The 16,743-nt window shown below is 39.2% G+C and overlaps 1 long non-coding RNA gene across 1 annotated transcript in view; it reads right to left on the bottom strand.

The window, feature by feature from the left end:
- LOC121070894 overlaps positions 1-16,743 on the bottom strand; it is a 255,648-nt gene that overhangs the window by 7,806 nt on the left and 231,099 nt on the right. The window contains exon 10 of the long non-coding RNA XR_005820282.1: positions 16,102-16,283. This is a non-coding gene — a long non-coding RNA (uncharacterized LOC121070894). The remainder of the gene's footprint in view (positions 1-16,101; positions 16,284-16,743) is intronic.

Genomic DNA, 16,743 nt, shown 5'->3' with positions numbered 1-16,743 from the left:
TTTTTTTCATGGTTTGTCTTTTTCTTCTACTCCTTCCTCCAAATCAGAAATCTCACTCTTGTGGCCTCCAGAGAAAAGCCCACAGGGGAGAGGCTCATTTTCCCTTCTTCAGAAAACTCAATGTCCTCTCAGTGCTCTCCCATGGTACATCGGCCTCTACTCTCCGGCCTGAGCCCTTCCGAGGCTGCCGGTCACCCTGCAAGAGCTTTCCCACATGCTGTATTGTCAGGGGACTGCCTGACCGTGGTCAGTGGTTTCTGCCTGTGTATATGTGGGTGGAGAGGAGCAGAGGGGCCACACCAGAGCAGAGCAGAACAACTGCAGGAGGGAGGCCTGGGGACGGCTGGGGTTTGTGGGTGAGGAGCTGCTGACCTGCCAGGATCTGGGGTCTGTGCAGACCAATATCAATAAAGGCATTAAAAATATAGAAAGTAATGGCTTCCTAAATTGCAGACCTTGGTTTGCAGAGAGGTTTTGTCTTTTCCAGACTCATGCACATAAAGTTTGTCATCTGTCCACATCTGCTGCATTTGCTTGGTGAGTACATAGTGACAGGATACTTGACCTGGGAAATTATTGATGCAGAAATTTCAGGCGTTTTCTCACCTGCACCATGTTGATAGCATTGCCTTTACATACCAGCTGCTGGGGTGGTTTTGAGCGCCCCGGCCTTGTTTCTCACAACTAAACCTAGGGTGGAGAGATGTTACTGAAAATAACAAGTGACACCAAACTTGAAATTCAGACATGGCCTTCTCCATACTTCAGGTAATTTTGGACCTATGGTTTGGATCCATCTCGCTTGTGAAGTTGTGACATTCTGTGTTGCCGACAGTCTGCCCCCACCAGCAGTGGCCCATAAGGCAAAAAATAGTCTCACTGGCACAGCATCACCCCACTTGGTAACAGGGATTACTCTTTGGAAAGGCTAGCACGTTAAACTTGCACCCAGCCATCCATATGTTACCTGAATGAGACACCAAACACGACGCAAGGTTGCAAGAATCAGATTTCCATGGTCCGTAACTAACTGAAAGATAAAGCAGGCTTGCAGCCTGGGATTTTTGTTTTGTTCTCTGTGTGTGTGCATGTGTGCTTGTGTGTTTATGCCAGCTTCATCCAAACGACGGCTGGCAATACTTCCTGATTTTGTAGTTGAGAAATATAAATACAGCATGACTGAGATAATATCTGGTAATGTAATACTTCTTCTTCCCTAGGCATTGACAGGAGTTGGTTCTTAACTACCCTACAAGTTCAGACCTACGCAAGAACCCCCAAAGTGCAGCCACACACTACCTGCAGCACAAGCTGCTCCAACTGGGCTTGGTTTTTCAAGTTGCTCAGCAGCAAATGTTAATGCTCATCTCTCATCAAGGTCAACAGAGATGAGGAACATGCAGCATCGTTTAGAGGTACGAAGTATCTCAGAAGATCTACTTCTATGGTTGATTCAGGTTCAAATCAAGGCTATTGATATTGTCTTTAAGTCAATACCTTAGACCCTCGGTCACAAGAGGTTAGATAAGATTAAAGAACTAGATTTTTTTAATCTATTGAATATTAAAAATGGCCACTTCTGGCTTTTCATTCACACCATCTGTTGCTAGCAGGTTGTATCTGCAGTTTCAGGACAGATTAATAATTGTTCCTGGTTTTTGCACACCAAGAGGTTAAAAATAAATCTTTAGCCACACAGAAAAGTCCCCAGCCATTGATTTCTCTAAGATATTTTGGCAACATGAAAAGAAAATATACCGTATGAGCCTTCCTAGAATTATTTCTCCCTGCCACATGTGATATAAATAAAACAAACCTCAAGAATCTGGCTTAGAATATGGAATAACATTATGCTACAGTCATTTCTGCTGTGTTTACCACAGCAAATGTTGAATTACAGGCGTCACTGTACATAATATTTAAATATTTCAATGATACACAGAGCTCTCAACACTCTTGTTTCTTTCCCATGTTCGCAACAATTTGCCAGCAACATTTTAGAACAGAGCAGTCATTTTATTGCAACGTCTTTGTGTTAAGAAATGTGTGTACCCGCTACACAGCTGTATCTAAGACAAAGCATAACCCCCGTTTTAGCATCCTTATCATGTTCTGATGCAAAAGGATTAAGACAGTTCCAGGACGTCTGGCTGAAGGTTTCCCTGACCTAGGGAATCTGTGGTTGAGAGGCAGTGCTGTCAGGGCTTGTGAAAATGAATCACTGCCACAATTCCCAGTGGCCACAACTGTCTGTAGGAGTCTTCCTCCTGGTACGTCTCGGTGCAGCTCTACTGCTGCCACGCATTCAGCCAAGCAATACAGACTGAGGAAGTAGAAATTCAACGTGTGTTAGGCTAATAGGACTCTGTTAAATTTCTGCTTTGAGAATAGTCTGTCTAAACAAAAGTCCAGCCCAAGGAGAGAATGAAAACTGAGGCAGAATAAAGAACGGAGCCTGCAGAAACTTTCAGTTATCCGAAATACAAGAATGAAGATAACCGCAAAACTGCTAGATGAAAACAGCGCAAGTATCACAGGTGACCTCTTAAAATGCAGATGTTTTAATATAAAAATAGCAAAAAAGGGATAGACTAAAATAAAGAAAAACAGCTACATGAAATAGATATGGTAGTTAAAAAATGTTTCATTACGCATCAGTGACTTTTTCACAGGATTTTGAAGTGCACGTAGGAATTGGACTTTTGGACATGACTTTTTTTTTTTTTTTAACAAGTTCTGCCTACAATAATTTGTTCCTTTCATAAAGTTCTGTCTTTCTGGCTAATATAGCCAAACTTTTCAAGGGAGTAGTTGGCAAATAAATGTAGAGTGCTGAACACATCTGAAAATGTGGTCATTGTAAGGTGCCCAACTGGAAGTTGAGCTCTTCTGGCCAGTGAGTTTTGTATAAAGTGAAACTTTTCTTCATAATCCAAATATTCAGTGCAATTCCCCATAGGGCAATGGGGAGTAATTACACATCTGAGAGTATTCACGGGAGGGTGCTGTGGCAGGGAGGAGGAGAAAGCATAGTCACAGGCCTTTGAGTCCAATTTAGAGGTGGGAACCAGTCCACTTCCTCCAGCCTCCCTCTTCTTCCAGCCTTCTCCTGAGCCCTGGCTGTTCCCAGGTCTTGCTGGAGCCTCCTGCCAGTTTTAGCCTCTCCCCAGTGTGGAAAAGTCACTGGGAGGGCTGGATTGTGACAGCAGCTGCAGCCAGCCGAGGGAAGGACTGGGATTATTGCTGGCAGCACAAATAGGAGCATTATATAAAGCAGTGTTGACTGGAAATGCGTTCTGTAGAGCTTAATGAAGAGCAAGGGAGGAACACGTTGACTGGCTAGTACAAGGGATGAGGGTGGGCGTTAGCAGGGATTAAGCAGTTAGTTGAAAAGTCCTTATTTGGTGGATGGGAGGGAGCAGGAATGGGAAAACAGAATATTTTCTTCTGAGCCAAATGACGATTTTCATGTAGATCTTCCTCAGCCTTTATTTCTTGAGTTTGTGAGATGCTTCTGTATCTATGACTTGGGGGGCCCAGATTCCTACAGAAAATCCGACATGCACTTAATCTCTCCTTTGGGCTGCTATTTTTCCTTTGTGGTCATCCAACAGTTTCATTTGAGGGTCAAAGAGCCTCCCAAAAGTACGGAAATGACCTTCATAATATTTTGGAGAAGAATTGTCACCTTCATTTTATAATGTCTACCCAACTTGTCCCCTGTCACAGACAGATTAGTATCGGAGCAAGGAAAGAATCCAGGAATCCCACCACATGCTCTCCCCGCTAGCAGGACACCCCACTGCCACATGACCTCCTTGTGACTGGGACACAGTGGACAAGGGATGTTTTTTTCTCCCTGGAAGCCAGGCAGTAGCAATGTCTACTGACAGCATGCATGATCAGATCACTCTGTGGTCAAAATAGGAAACATTATTCATTCTTCTTCTGGGACTGCAGCAAAACCCTGTGCAAAAAAAATATGCTGTCAGCTAGAAAAAAGTATGCTTCAAATAAAGCTAAATGGTTTAATTAAACATTAGATTAACTCTTCCCAAAGCCACTAGCAAAAACACCACAAGCATATGCAAATGAAGGATGTTTGTGGATGGACCTACACAACCTTTTTCACAACCTTTTATATAACATTAGTGCAGGCTTAGACAAAAAGTAGTCTTGTTCTTTTCAAGCCAGCATGAAGTACAGCCAGGAAGTATTAGTCATCAGAGATTTTTGGTAGTTGTAGTTTGGAACCCCAACTGGAGTGTTTCCTTTGTACAGTTCGCTTTGTAAAAGCTCAAAAATCTAAATCAAGAATTGGCCACTATCTTGGTCAAAACATATTTCCTTTCAAATAGCTTTTGACTAAACTATCGCTATTAGAAGAAATTTTCCTTTTTACGCACTTATAACACAAAATAAATGCCAAAGAAACAACCCTTCCCTCTTCCCCAAGGAACTGTAACAACATTTTTTCAGTAACATTTTGCAAGATTTCATATTAAAATATATTCTGAATTGTGTTTTAAGGGGAAAAAAAAAGAAATTATGATTTTTGTAACCAAAATAGAACGGATGTAAAATATTTTTAGAAGGTTTTTACCTTTGAGACTGAAACTTTGTCATAGGTTAGTCTGAAATAACACATTTGAAAATTTTGTGAAACAATACATGGCTTTCTTCAGTTATTGGCCATTCACAACAATACATCCATCCCGTATATTTCTGTGTTCTGGTCATTTTGGTTATTGCCAGAGCTTTGGCCTAATAAACAGTATTTTTGCAGACAAGAAGGATTTGATTCTGCAATCAAGATGATTTCCTGTAAAGCATTTAAGAAGTACAAATGGTTATGTGTACTTTGAATTCTTGAAATAAATCATGGAAAACTAATATAATAATGTGCTATTAGTAAGTGCTATACTGCTACAGTTGCTTTAAAAATGAAGAAGAAATCTGAGGTGGTGAAATAAATCTTCAGCTGGTACACTTCAGCACAGCCCTATTGAACTGACGAGAGCTACATCAACTTAAACAAACTGAGGTTTTGATATAGTCAGTGTTTCGCTATACTGAATAAACTGCAGCATGGGATGGTGAAATAACATGTTTCGCCCTGAAATCCTGGTGTCAGCATGGCCTGCACTCTTAAAGATCTCTTCAAGAAGGCCTTTCAAGCATGATATACACTGTGGAAAACAGCAGAGAAGGTATGATGGCTAAAGGGCAATCTCGGTGTTCCTGGTGGAACAAAGGAGATGGATGTGAATCCCTAAAAGTCTAAGACACAATGTGCTGGAGCAGGTACAGATGCCCCCGGGTAAGCACTGACTTGAGATGGAGCTGAAGCACAAGCCAACCTGCTTTCTCTAAGCTCCCTGCTGCTCTTTGCCTCCTTCTGTCCACGCACCCTTCTCCTTTGTTGACATACCTATTTATGCACACAGATGGTCATCTGCCCCAGAAAACTGAGTAGGGTTAAAACTAACCTGGTGGAAGATTGCTTGGCCTTAACATGGCTCAGCTTCCCGCTTCAGCTTGTAACACTGCTGGTAAAGGTAGGGGTGGTCTGGTGGCACCTAGGACAGCTTCTCTTGGTGGGAACACCACTGATACTGATTTAACAGCTTTACAGAAGTAATGCCTTAGGAAGAAGAAATCCCATGTCCTCTAGACTAATTCTCTGACTTGTCAATATTCAGGATAAAACAGAATAGAGTGTACTAGGAGCAGAAAACAGTGAGCCTGAGGAAGTGTGCCTTAAGAGTTATTTATTATTAGCTTTTCTACTGTACTCCTTGCTTCCTAGGTTAGTCACTTACTGCATCAGGAAGAAGTGTTTGTGTGATAAGTCTGTTCTACCTGGGCCTTGGTACAGGGGAATAATAGTGTGGCTATCTGTGATTAAAGGTAACCCTTTGGAAAAACTCCTGCTGACTTCAGTGGTGCTGGACTGGGTCCCCTGTATTGCTCAGGACTGCATACCCCCTGCTTATTCATCCAGCAGCTCTCACCTCTGAGTGCCACATCAGATCTGTAGAGGTGTTCAAAGCAGCTCACAGGATTTGCTCCTCGTGGCCCTAAATGACTCCTCTGAAACAGATCCCTCTTGACTGCTACACAGCATGTGGTGTAAGCTAACAAAATACTGGCTCAACCTCTCCCAGTGGGGCAGATTTTTTCAGTATGTGATCTCCTCCCATTGCTTGCGAGCAAAACACAGATGTGTTACCTCAAAGGTGGATCTGCCTTAAGCATCACAAAATAACACCAACCCATGAGAAGCAAGACTTCAGAGGAGGTCAATTTAATTCAGGTCATAACAGGTATGTTATTCCCAACTCTGCAAGCTTCTGTTTCAAGAGTTAATTTGCTTAAAGAGAAAAATTATTTTAATCACAGATGCACCCTTTTCAGGCATGTTGGCTCTAACATGTTCAGGATTTTGAGGAATTTCATAACAGTGCTCTTACATCATTGCATCCTGATACAATGTTAACCATTATGAGATAAAGCCAGGGCTTTTTGCATTTGCATAAAGTATGTAGCTTCCCTTTCTATTAGCCAAAGTTTCTCTTTTTCAATTATGAATATTTCAAATTATGCACTTTTTTTTTTTTTCCCCCTGGGGAATGACAAAAGCATCTGTTTTAGGAAAAACAATGCTGCTTTTAAGTGACACCAGAGCAGGGTGGTTGTATGTTACCTATTCACAAGTTATCACCCTGACATAGTCAAGACAAAGCAGAGGGCACAGGAGAGGTACGATGCTTCCTGCACTGTTCCCTGCTTTGTGGTAGGTCAGCTCCCCTGCATGCGATATCTGGACAACTTCGATTAGACACCATTAAGTTCCAGCAAATCAATAACTACCCTTATGGGCTACAGTTAAAGAAGCACGACAGCAATGGTCAGAATAAAAAAAATAATATATGTATCAGATAATAGTTATTTATATGATTGACATTCTGTTTCAGCGTATTCACACAAAGACCTCTCTCTCTGCCTGACATGCAGGCACTGCATTCCCAATGCATTCTTGCAGCCTACACCACATAGCCGAACAATAGCGAGCCTTCTTTCATTTTCCTGCCTAGTTTCTGTGAACAGCTCTCTGTTGACAACCAAGTCTGTTCTCACTCCTGAAGAATTCCAAAAATTGAACGACATAAGGACAGCCTGTGACTTTCAGGAGGCATCTTAAAGCATCCTATTTTTAAAATTGTGGTTTGATGCTTCTTTTTCTGTTTTGTTTCTGTTTCAGAGGAAACCTACAAAAATGCAGTTACACTACAAACCAGCCCTCAGATGAGAGAGCTGCTCTGAATACAGCACTACTAATAGCACTAAAATGCAAATATGTGGATGACTTTCTCTCTTTGACCATTTCAGAACAGTTTTTCTCCTCTAAACATTAAGGTTCATGATGAGTGCCAAGCTGTCAGACCCTGTGCAATTGAAATATTTTGTGCAGGAAAAATAGATGCATGGACATTGGTTTGCTTTCCCTGCCAACCAAGACTGAAATGGACAGGACACACGTAAGATTAAAAAAGTCCAGCCTACTCAACACTCATTCCAACTCCCTCCCTTGCTCCTAAAGATTAATGACTTCTGGCCAGATGACAGGGATTTCATAAATATGAGCAACATGCATAAAAGACCCAGATCTCCCTCCCCTTTGCCACACATCAGCAAACCACCTTCCCCAAGATAGCGTAGTGCTTAGTCTTGTGGCTGGCAGTGAACCAAATGAAAACAGAAGAGATGGGAAATCACTGTGATGAGCTAGCTGGCATGTTATGTCTTTCTTTGGTTGCTGATGCAATGGGTAACATATCCCATAAACCAGAAGTGCTTTTCAATTCCTCACTGACAACATGCTCTCACAAAGTCACAGTGATAAGTAATGCTCTTTGTCATCTCCAGTGGCATCCCACCCTGTGAGGACCACTGTGGCCTCTCAGCTGGACTTGAGGAATGCACTGTGCCAAGACATGAAGCATTCAGGCCACAGGACATTTCAGCCCATGTGGTATGACTGATTAGTGTCTTCACAGCAGCAATATGCACTCCAAACACATGAATCTGACCTCTGCTCTCAGTACTGATTTCCCATAGCATTACCAGCAACCTCAATTGGTTTGAAGTAGACAGCCAGTATTTAAGATTGCATTTTGACTCATTAAAATTTTAAGAATCTGAAAATGTAAGAAACAAAGGCTCTTAAATTAAAAGGCACTTGAAATGCATGGAGAGGAGAGGAGAGGAGAGGAGAGGAGAGGAGAGGAGAGGAGAGGAGAGGAGAGGAGAGGAGAGGAGAGGAGAGGAGAGGAGAGGAGAGGAGAGGAGAGGAGAGGAGAGGAGAGGAGAGGAGAGGAGAGGAGAGGAGAGGAACTTGGAGCACCGTTTCTTAACAATGCTTATACAAAACTTCATCGTTGTCTGTATCTTTCTTCAGGATCTTACATATAAGGATGCCTTAAGGAAAGCCCTCTTAATTTAAGCCTGTTGTATTTTTGGCTTCTGACTTCTCTGGGTGGATCTGGCACAGTCAAGACCAAAATGAAACATCAATGAACAAGTGTGCTGACGTCACTGAAAAATGAAAACAATTGCAATATGACAATCAAAGGAAGGTGAAAGATCTAGTCCCAGGGCTTCCTGTTTCAGCTGAGAGTTTATTCAGATGGCCTCCAGATAATCTAAGCCAGAGAGAGGGCACACAGACTTATTATGATGTTTATTCTCTTGACTTTGTTAGCTGTCAAATGCAAGAACTATCTATCCAGGATGCATTTATGCTCTACCATTTCTACATATCGTTGGATTTAGGCCTTGATTTCTGGTGTTGCAGTGGTAGAAGCAATATGGAGTTGAGAAAGACTATAAGAAATGTGAACAAATGAGAACAAGCAAGAAATTTCTGTCGTAAGACATCTTTCATAATATAATTACGTACAGCATTTTTTCTATAGCAGTTAAGTATACTTAGTAATCAAATACACTACCCTCCTTTAGACATCTCTAGTATTGTAAAAAGGGATTCAAACTCAATGAAAATTTAAGATTTCACTTATAATAGTGTAAAGGAATTTCAGTCTGCCTGAAAATCTGTCCCACACCATGCTAAGCCTTTCCTGTAAAAAGTGGTTAGCTAGTTCAGCTAAGGCTACTTTGAATTGAGCAGTTAAAAGAAAACTAAACACAAAGACAAGGACAAATCATTTATATGGGAACCAGAAGTCAAAGGCAAGTCATTTAACCATTGCTGAAAACCTGGTTAGCTTATCTTCACTGCACGTGGATTAATAGCCTACAGCTCCAGCACTCGTATCGTCATGGAGTCAAACTCTGTTATCTCCACTGGAGCGAAATACAGGCTCCAGAGCTGGAAGTCAAGGTGGTATTATGGTTTCCTTAAGATCTATAATGAATAAAGAGGACAGATACTAGCCTAGGTAAAGGAAAAAGAGAACAAGGCTTAAAGCAATAACAGCATTGGTTAACAGTATATGGACACTAGAATGTTGACAGAATGTTTTGCCTGGCTTATTCTGCTGCAGAGAAAGCATTTATCCCTGCTGTAGCTCCACTGAAACCTGTAACTAGCTCCAAGAATTTGGGATTTCTAGCTCTAAAACCGATTTCCTTAAGCAACACCAAAGAAACTCTGTTAAATGTAGCACTCATGGAACTACTAAGGGAATTTATCTCCTTTTCAACCTTCAAGAACTTGATGAATTTGGTAAGTGCTAAAATTTGAACTAGTCAGAACTACCAGTATATGCTTGAAGTCTGTTTCTATCTTATCCACACACATGCCCAGAAAGATCATAAGCCAATATGTAAGGGTATTTTCAAAATGTAGTTCTCATTACAATGCTATTATGAAATTTATCTTCTTTGTTCATTGTGTTCCATTGATTTAGGTGTTTTATCCTAGGTCTTACATTTAGTGCCTCTAAACCTAGGATCCATCTCAAGTATTACAGTAATCATATTAATCAAGTGCTTCATCCACTCCCCTCCTTTTATGATACAGCTTATATTCTGAAAGTTCTTAGGTCACAGAACCTTGAAATTCACCTTGCATAACACACAGTCACTACAAGCTATTAAAATAATTCCCTGAATGTTATTTATTAGTAGTAAATTTAATAAAGTTTGCTCATGTATTTAACTTTAAATGGATGCTTTAGATCAGAAACTGACCTGTACTTTTCTCTGAATTGAGAGCAAGAACTGTGGATGTAACAGTCCAGTCAGAGACTGAACAGAGACAAACTGTTACATATATCTAAAATGTCTTAAACAATGACAGTACAGACACTGCTATACATGTTGCATGGATGTACATGAAGGATATAAATTACCACAAGTGCAAAGGTTTCTTTTTTTTATAACTATTTGCCAACTTCACCCTCAAATCATAAGTGATTGCTGTCTAATTACTGTCTATCTGAAATAATGCAAATTAAAAAATAGCCATGGAAAGTCCCTAGTGACCTATAAGACAAAAAATGTATCTACTATACAATATTGATGACAACTATTCCTATGTGGGTTCACTTCTTAGGCACAAGTGATTCTGAGAGTCCCAGCTGGGGACTCTCCTGAGAGAAGCTTGCAGCTACAGGGCTGATGGCAAGGAACCAGCACGCAAGGGCAGTGAGCGAGCCCCCAGCAGAAGCCACAGCCAGCTGGCCACAGAGTGACCCTGGCTGGACAATCCCTCAGGTGGGAACCAGAGGCTGGCATCCACAACACACCTCCCTCCTTGTTTGCACAGCAGTGGTTTGTGTGCTGTGCTTAGTGGGTACCACTTGTGCTTAAACACGTTGGCCAAAACTGAAGTATACTTGTCTTGTCTAGCTTCGGCCATCAGAAGACATGGCAAGTATATAGCACATTGTGATTTCTTAAAATGAAAATATCAACTCGTTAGTTACCAAAAAAGTAAACAGAATCTTGAAGTATTGCAATGCCTACAACAGCTGTCCTTATCTGACTTGAAAGCCTGATGGTAAACAGAGGGGCTCTGGCCCGTCAGGATGCTGCTGCCACTGCCTGAGCTGCAGGAGTGTTTCTCTGCACCCCTGGCATAATAGCTAGCAAACAAAATGCAGTTGAGCAAGCTTAATCTGCAATAATTGTATATTACAAACATATTTATTCTCTTGAGAGAGAAACTCCTTCAAGGCTCCAGATGAGACATTTCTCACGTATATTATTTAGCTTTTCCTGAGGCCTTAATGAATTGCTTTAAATTACAGACTTAGATATTGATTAGCCTCATTCAGTTGAAATCTAGGCTTAGCAATCTATACCAGTCTATAGTTTATTTGTGATATTATTCCTAATAAAGAGCTGCAATTAATCCACATCAAGAAAAATCAATTAATACAGATTTGTATCACAAAGAAAGAAATCCTCCTCGTATCTGCCCACTAATCCCGAAGCTTAGGCCTTTCTTTGCTGCCAGGGAGGACAGACAAAAAATATTGATTTCACCCTATTTTTAAAACTTATAGTGATACAATAATAGCATGCAGAACAGACGGGGCTTATCAATTAAAACTATTTTTATATATGATGATAGATGAGGACACACAATGTCTGCCCTCTGAATTATTATTCATTATTAGTGTAATGGACTACTAGTTTTGTAATAATAATCCATAACGTTTCTGTTTCCATCATTTCATGCACAGCTTTCAAAGAGTCTGAATTCACTTATGGTATGGTTATGAATCTTGCAACTTATGAATTACAGTACAGTAATGGTTCTAGAAGCAAAACTGCAGTTAGCCGCAGCTGCATGGGAAAGCAGAACTATTCTGTATAATTTTAGTCTAATGGTACAACATGAAGAAACACAAGATGTTATCCAAGTTAACATCTTTCTATTTTTATCCATTTCTATCTCCCATTTGAACCTAGCTAATATCTAACCTAATTTATTAGAAGTAAAAAATCTTATCAGAGTCTTCTTGCAGGAAGCATCACATAAACACCACGAATTAGATTTTGAAATTTTAGAAGCCAAACTTTATCCTTGCTACACAAATAAGACAACAATGTGTCATTGTCCTTTCACAATTCCTACTGTAAACAGTTTATGTGATTTATTCTTTTGCATGCGAGATAATTACATATTTTATACCAGTGTATCATCAGTATGTTGTTATTCTGACTGCCCCATAATAGAAATTGTGTATTTTCCCACTGCAGTGAATGCTATTCTTAACATACATTGGCCTCAAAAAGCTAAAAATATCAGAGTTCTGCTGCCTGTGGGAAAGTTTTGCTGAAGTTATTTCTATTAAAAGTTTAATATTAGTCTCTTCCATTTTTCATACTGTATCTGCCATTCACATTTAATGCTGTCTTCTCTCATATGCAATTACTTACAAGTACTTAAGTGTCACATATGGCACATATTAGGCAAATAATGCCCTAATTCACTCTAATGCCAACATTAATATGAATGATTAGGACTGAGATAAGTACTAGAGAATACCATTTTAAAATAAATTGCGATGACATAGCAACAGCTCTATGAAGGATTAAGGAGTATGGATTATTGCAGGTTATGGTTCAAGATATCAAATGATATGGCTCTGTGTTTGCTCTTGTCAAGTACACTAGGAAATTAGAAGCCCAAACTATAATTCTTTGTATCTTTGGATTCGTTTGCTCATTTTTTTAAAAACTCCTCCAGTTTTTGATAGACAGTAAGTTCTGAAAAAAATAAAGATCAACTTGCTGTGAGCTGTCTACATCCACAGAAAGCTTTTTCGACAGCTGTTTAATTTATCTGGCAATCTAGAGCCAATCTAAGTGTAGACACAAAGAAAAAGCTCTACTTTTTATAAACATTCTATTTTGAACTCTAATGCATATATTAAAGGAAGATGCCAGTAAATAAATGACAATATTGTTCCTTTAAATTTATCTCTTCTTAATAGTATTTTTACTTTTCTTTCTCCAGAAGATAATGGAAGACTATTTAGAAAACTTAACTCATGCTATTGAACCCATTACACCCTACACAGCTTCCTACCTACACAGTCCAATCCTGATTTTTCTGATCTCTCCATGTGATACTTTTATACCTCATCAGTTTGTAAATCTATATGATTCCATTCAAGGACATGAGCAATGAGTTGAGAAACATTAACTATTCCTTAGTTTATCAGATTTTGGGAAAGACCGAAGAATGAAGATACCATTAGCTTTTGGCTCACTCGAATACTTTTTAACACAAAGGAGAAAAATATTTTAGTTACTGAAGGTCTGACCAAGTGTTAGTTACCTTCAGCTTCAATGAAGCTTGCAAGTGAAGGAATATTGGTGATGTTCTACGTAATGTCATGACTGCTAGCATGAGTAAGTGCTAGTGCAGTTAAGAAAAAACAAAAGAACAATTAAATGGTTTTCTCTTGGGAGCTGTCTGCACTGGTATGTAAAGATCAGTCTCAGTCCAGTCTCAATCTTAGCTTTGATATTCTACATCAGCTTAAGCACAGCGTCTTCTGAAGGGAACAGCCTTTTGATTATTCATTACAAATGAGTGATCTCCGGGCCTCAGTGAGGTTTCATTGACTATCTCCAGTAAGAAACCACCTATCTGGATCCAAAATTAGTCACAAAACTTTCTCTCACAGTGCTGTTGCCAGAATAAGGCCACTCAAAACTAGAAGGCATTGAGGCAATACAGTAATATGTTGTATACATGTAAAAAAATATTTTTTGTGGAAGATGATCTTTTATAAAGTAATAGGTGCATTAGCATTGCATCAAAACAGGGAACACAAGAAATGAGAACCGAGCATCTATTCCACCATGGAAAATTGTTGTATTCATTGTTTCTCATTACTGAGTTTGTATTGGTTTAGGTCAAAGAAGACATGCTTAATTTTGCAGATTCATACAGGACATTCCATTTGGATTATCCAAGACAAAATTTACATCAGTGACTTCAGCTCAAGTTACAGCCTGTCACCCTGATATGTGCTGCTGGTGGTACAGCAAAAGCTGAGTTAGGATCCTGGCTTTGCAATACAAGACATAAGGAAAACATAAAAACACACTTTAGGACATACCAAGATCAGCATGTAGAGTAGGAAACCTCTTCAGATAGTTAGTTATTGACAACAGAAAGTTGGACATAAGTATGTGTACATTTGTCCCATATTTCTACCCCCAATGTAGTGTATTCTACAGGGTTTCCTAAATGGATTCTTACTCAAACTAGAGTATGTCTTTCAGTACAACTATGCTCCGATTGTACAATTTGTAGCAATTCAGAACCTCCTTAATCTTCACTATGTTATTCTAGAGAAATGCAGAAGTAATGTAACTTTTACTTCCCTATTTGACAGCTCCCTTTTAATAAAATCATAGATGGTATTTGCCACTTAGTGTTTCTGGAAGATTATACACAGCTGATATCTACTGCAAGCACTGGCACTCCACAAAATCATTCAGCTCATTTAAAATTCCTGGATACAGGTGTGTGGATATCTTGATTTTAACACTAATTTCAGTACTTTGGGTTTAAGCTCCTGAGTTACAGTTGGAAAGGAAAACATTTATGACCACTATACTCATTATATGATACGGATTTTTCTGAAATAAAGCCAGTTTTATCACTTCTACTGTATTGATCTACTATTTTAAGGTAGTGAAAAAGAATAATATTGTTCAGGCTTTCTTCTTAATAGATTTAAAAATTATCCTGGTGGACATGGATCCGGCTGTTCTCCTTATGTTTCCTTTATTATTATTCTGCAGTTTTAAGCCTCACTCATATGTATTGCTACAGCCTTCCTTTTCTCCATATATATAACTAAATAGTATATTCATATATACATGTAACAGCTATTTTCCCTTCTCTACTAACATACTACTTAGTGATTTTTTTAACGACAGTAAACATCTTTATTAATTATGGCTTTTCTGAATAGTCAATAAAACAACTTCATTGGGAGTATTTATATGCTTAAAGTTAAGCACATGTCTAAACGTCTCCTTGAACTGTAGTGTGTCTGTTTTCAGTGAAAGAGCAAAAAAAAAGGAATAAAATAATTGGTTTGTCTTAATCTGGAAATCTGAATTAACTAACATGGAATATGGCCAGTTTTTAGCATAACTTTCTTTCAGATTGTTCCTTATTTTCTCTTCTGTTCCTTTTCTGTTTGATCTTTTGATTTATTTTCACCTCTCGCTCTGTCATTTTAATTCCATCATGCATGTCATCCATGTCCTTGTGAGGGCTCTCTCTCAGATAATATGCTGCGTGGCTTTTATGTATACACACATATACACATAAACACACACACATACATACTTGTTTCTTCACTTATGTGTAAGGAATGCTTATACTATTTTTCCAGCTGTTTCTGTAAGCTCAATATGCTTATATATAATGAATATCCTATTCATTAAAAAACAATCATAACTGAACATGAGTACATTTAATACATGTGCATTAAAAATATTTTCCTTTAAAGGTGAGCTGCAAAGGGAATTGAGGCAGGGAAATAAATCTCCCCCAAACCTCCTTTTTTTTTTCTAGCACATGTAAGTTTTGCCTGTAAAATTCCACCCTCTCCCCCTTCCCTCATCTCTGTCTTCCTGATATTTTGAAAGCCTGTACTACAGCAAATGCTTTGCCAGTTTATTTCCTATGGACAGAAACTAAATCTATTGAAAATGACTGCACCAACTGAAGTGTGTCCCCCAGATGCTGATGAGGGTTTGGGTGTCTGTAGGAGACAGATCATACATTAATGTATCAAAATCAATCTAAACTAATTTAATTGTGCTGGCAAGAATTGTGTGAATACAAAATGCTTGAGATACAGAACAACAACAGTGAGTATATTAAAAAAATCAAGCTGTGAACTCTTTCAAGCTTTCATTTTAAGTCATCAAGAAGTGATGAAAAACATAAATGTAATAAAAATAATCATTTGCAGGTCACTTTAAAATTATTTGACAAATGCAGACAGTGATATCATAACACTGAACCAGAGAAGACTCACATTCTCTCATCACTCATTTCCTTTCTCTTTACATTCCCATGCACTGTACCTCTTTTACACTTTTCCTTCTTCCTATTAACTTTTCCATCTTGTCTGCTTCCTCCACCTCTCAGTCTTCTGCGGAGCACACTGCTATCTTTATAATCTTGCCAGGCTTCCTCAGGGACTAAAAGTACCGCAATCTTTCCCTAACAAAGTTCTGGCACTTCCTCTTAAAGCTTCTTCTGGAACCTGGAAATGAAGAAGCATGTGAAAATGAGAAATAATTGGAATAAAAGTCAACTCACATCTTTGGAAATCAGACGGACCCTGGACTGAGTGCTGAGGGAAAAGCACGGTCCCATCTGATCACAGCATGAGTGGAGTAAATTCACTGTCTGAAACCCAGTAGGGCAGGAAGAGTTTATGAAGGCTGCCATCAAGTGCATGGAGCCATACAGGACTGAGCATCAAAGAAATATGTGATAATATTCATTCAGACAAATTCTGCTGGTGACAAATGATTCATCACGGAGCAATACATGAAGCCAGTAGGAATTAAAAGGTACTAGTCAGGACACCAAAATTTATTTCCAGCTAAACCACTAGTCTGTTTTGTAATCCTTACTTCTATATTTCTCTTCACCTCCTTTCTAAAGCATTTGCATCAAACTAGGAACCTTCTGAAGACTGCTTAAGGCAGTTAAGCAGT

The sequence above is a fragment of the Cygnus olor genome, chromosome 5 (genome assembly GCF_009769625.2).
Source record: "Cygnus olor isolate bCygOlo1 chromosome 5, bCygOlo1.pri.v2, whole genome shotgun sequence".
Classification (NCBI taxonomy): Eukaryota; Metazoa; Chordata; class Aves; order Anseriformes; family Anatidae; genus Cygnus; species Cygnus olor.
Note: the sequence above shows the minus strand (reverse complement) of the source record. Positions and strands in the feature narration are given on the sequence as shown.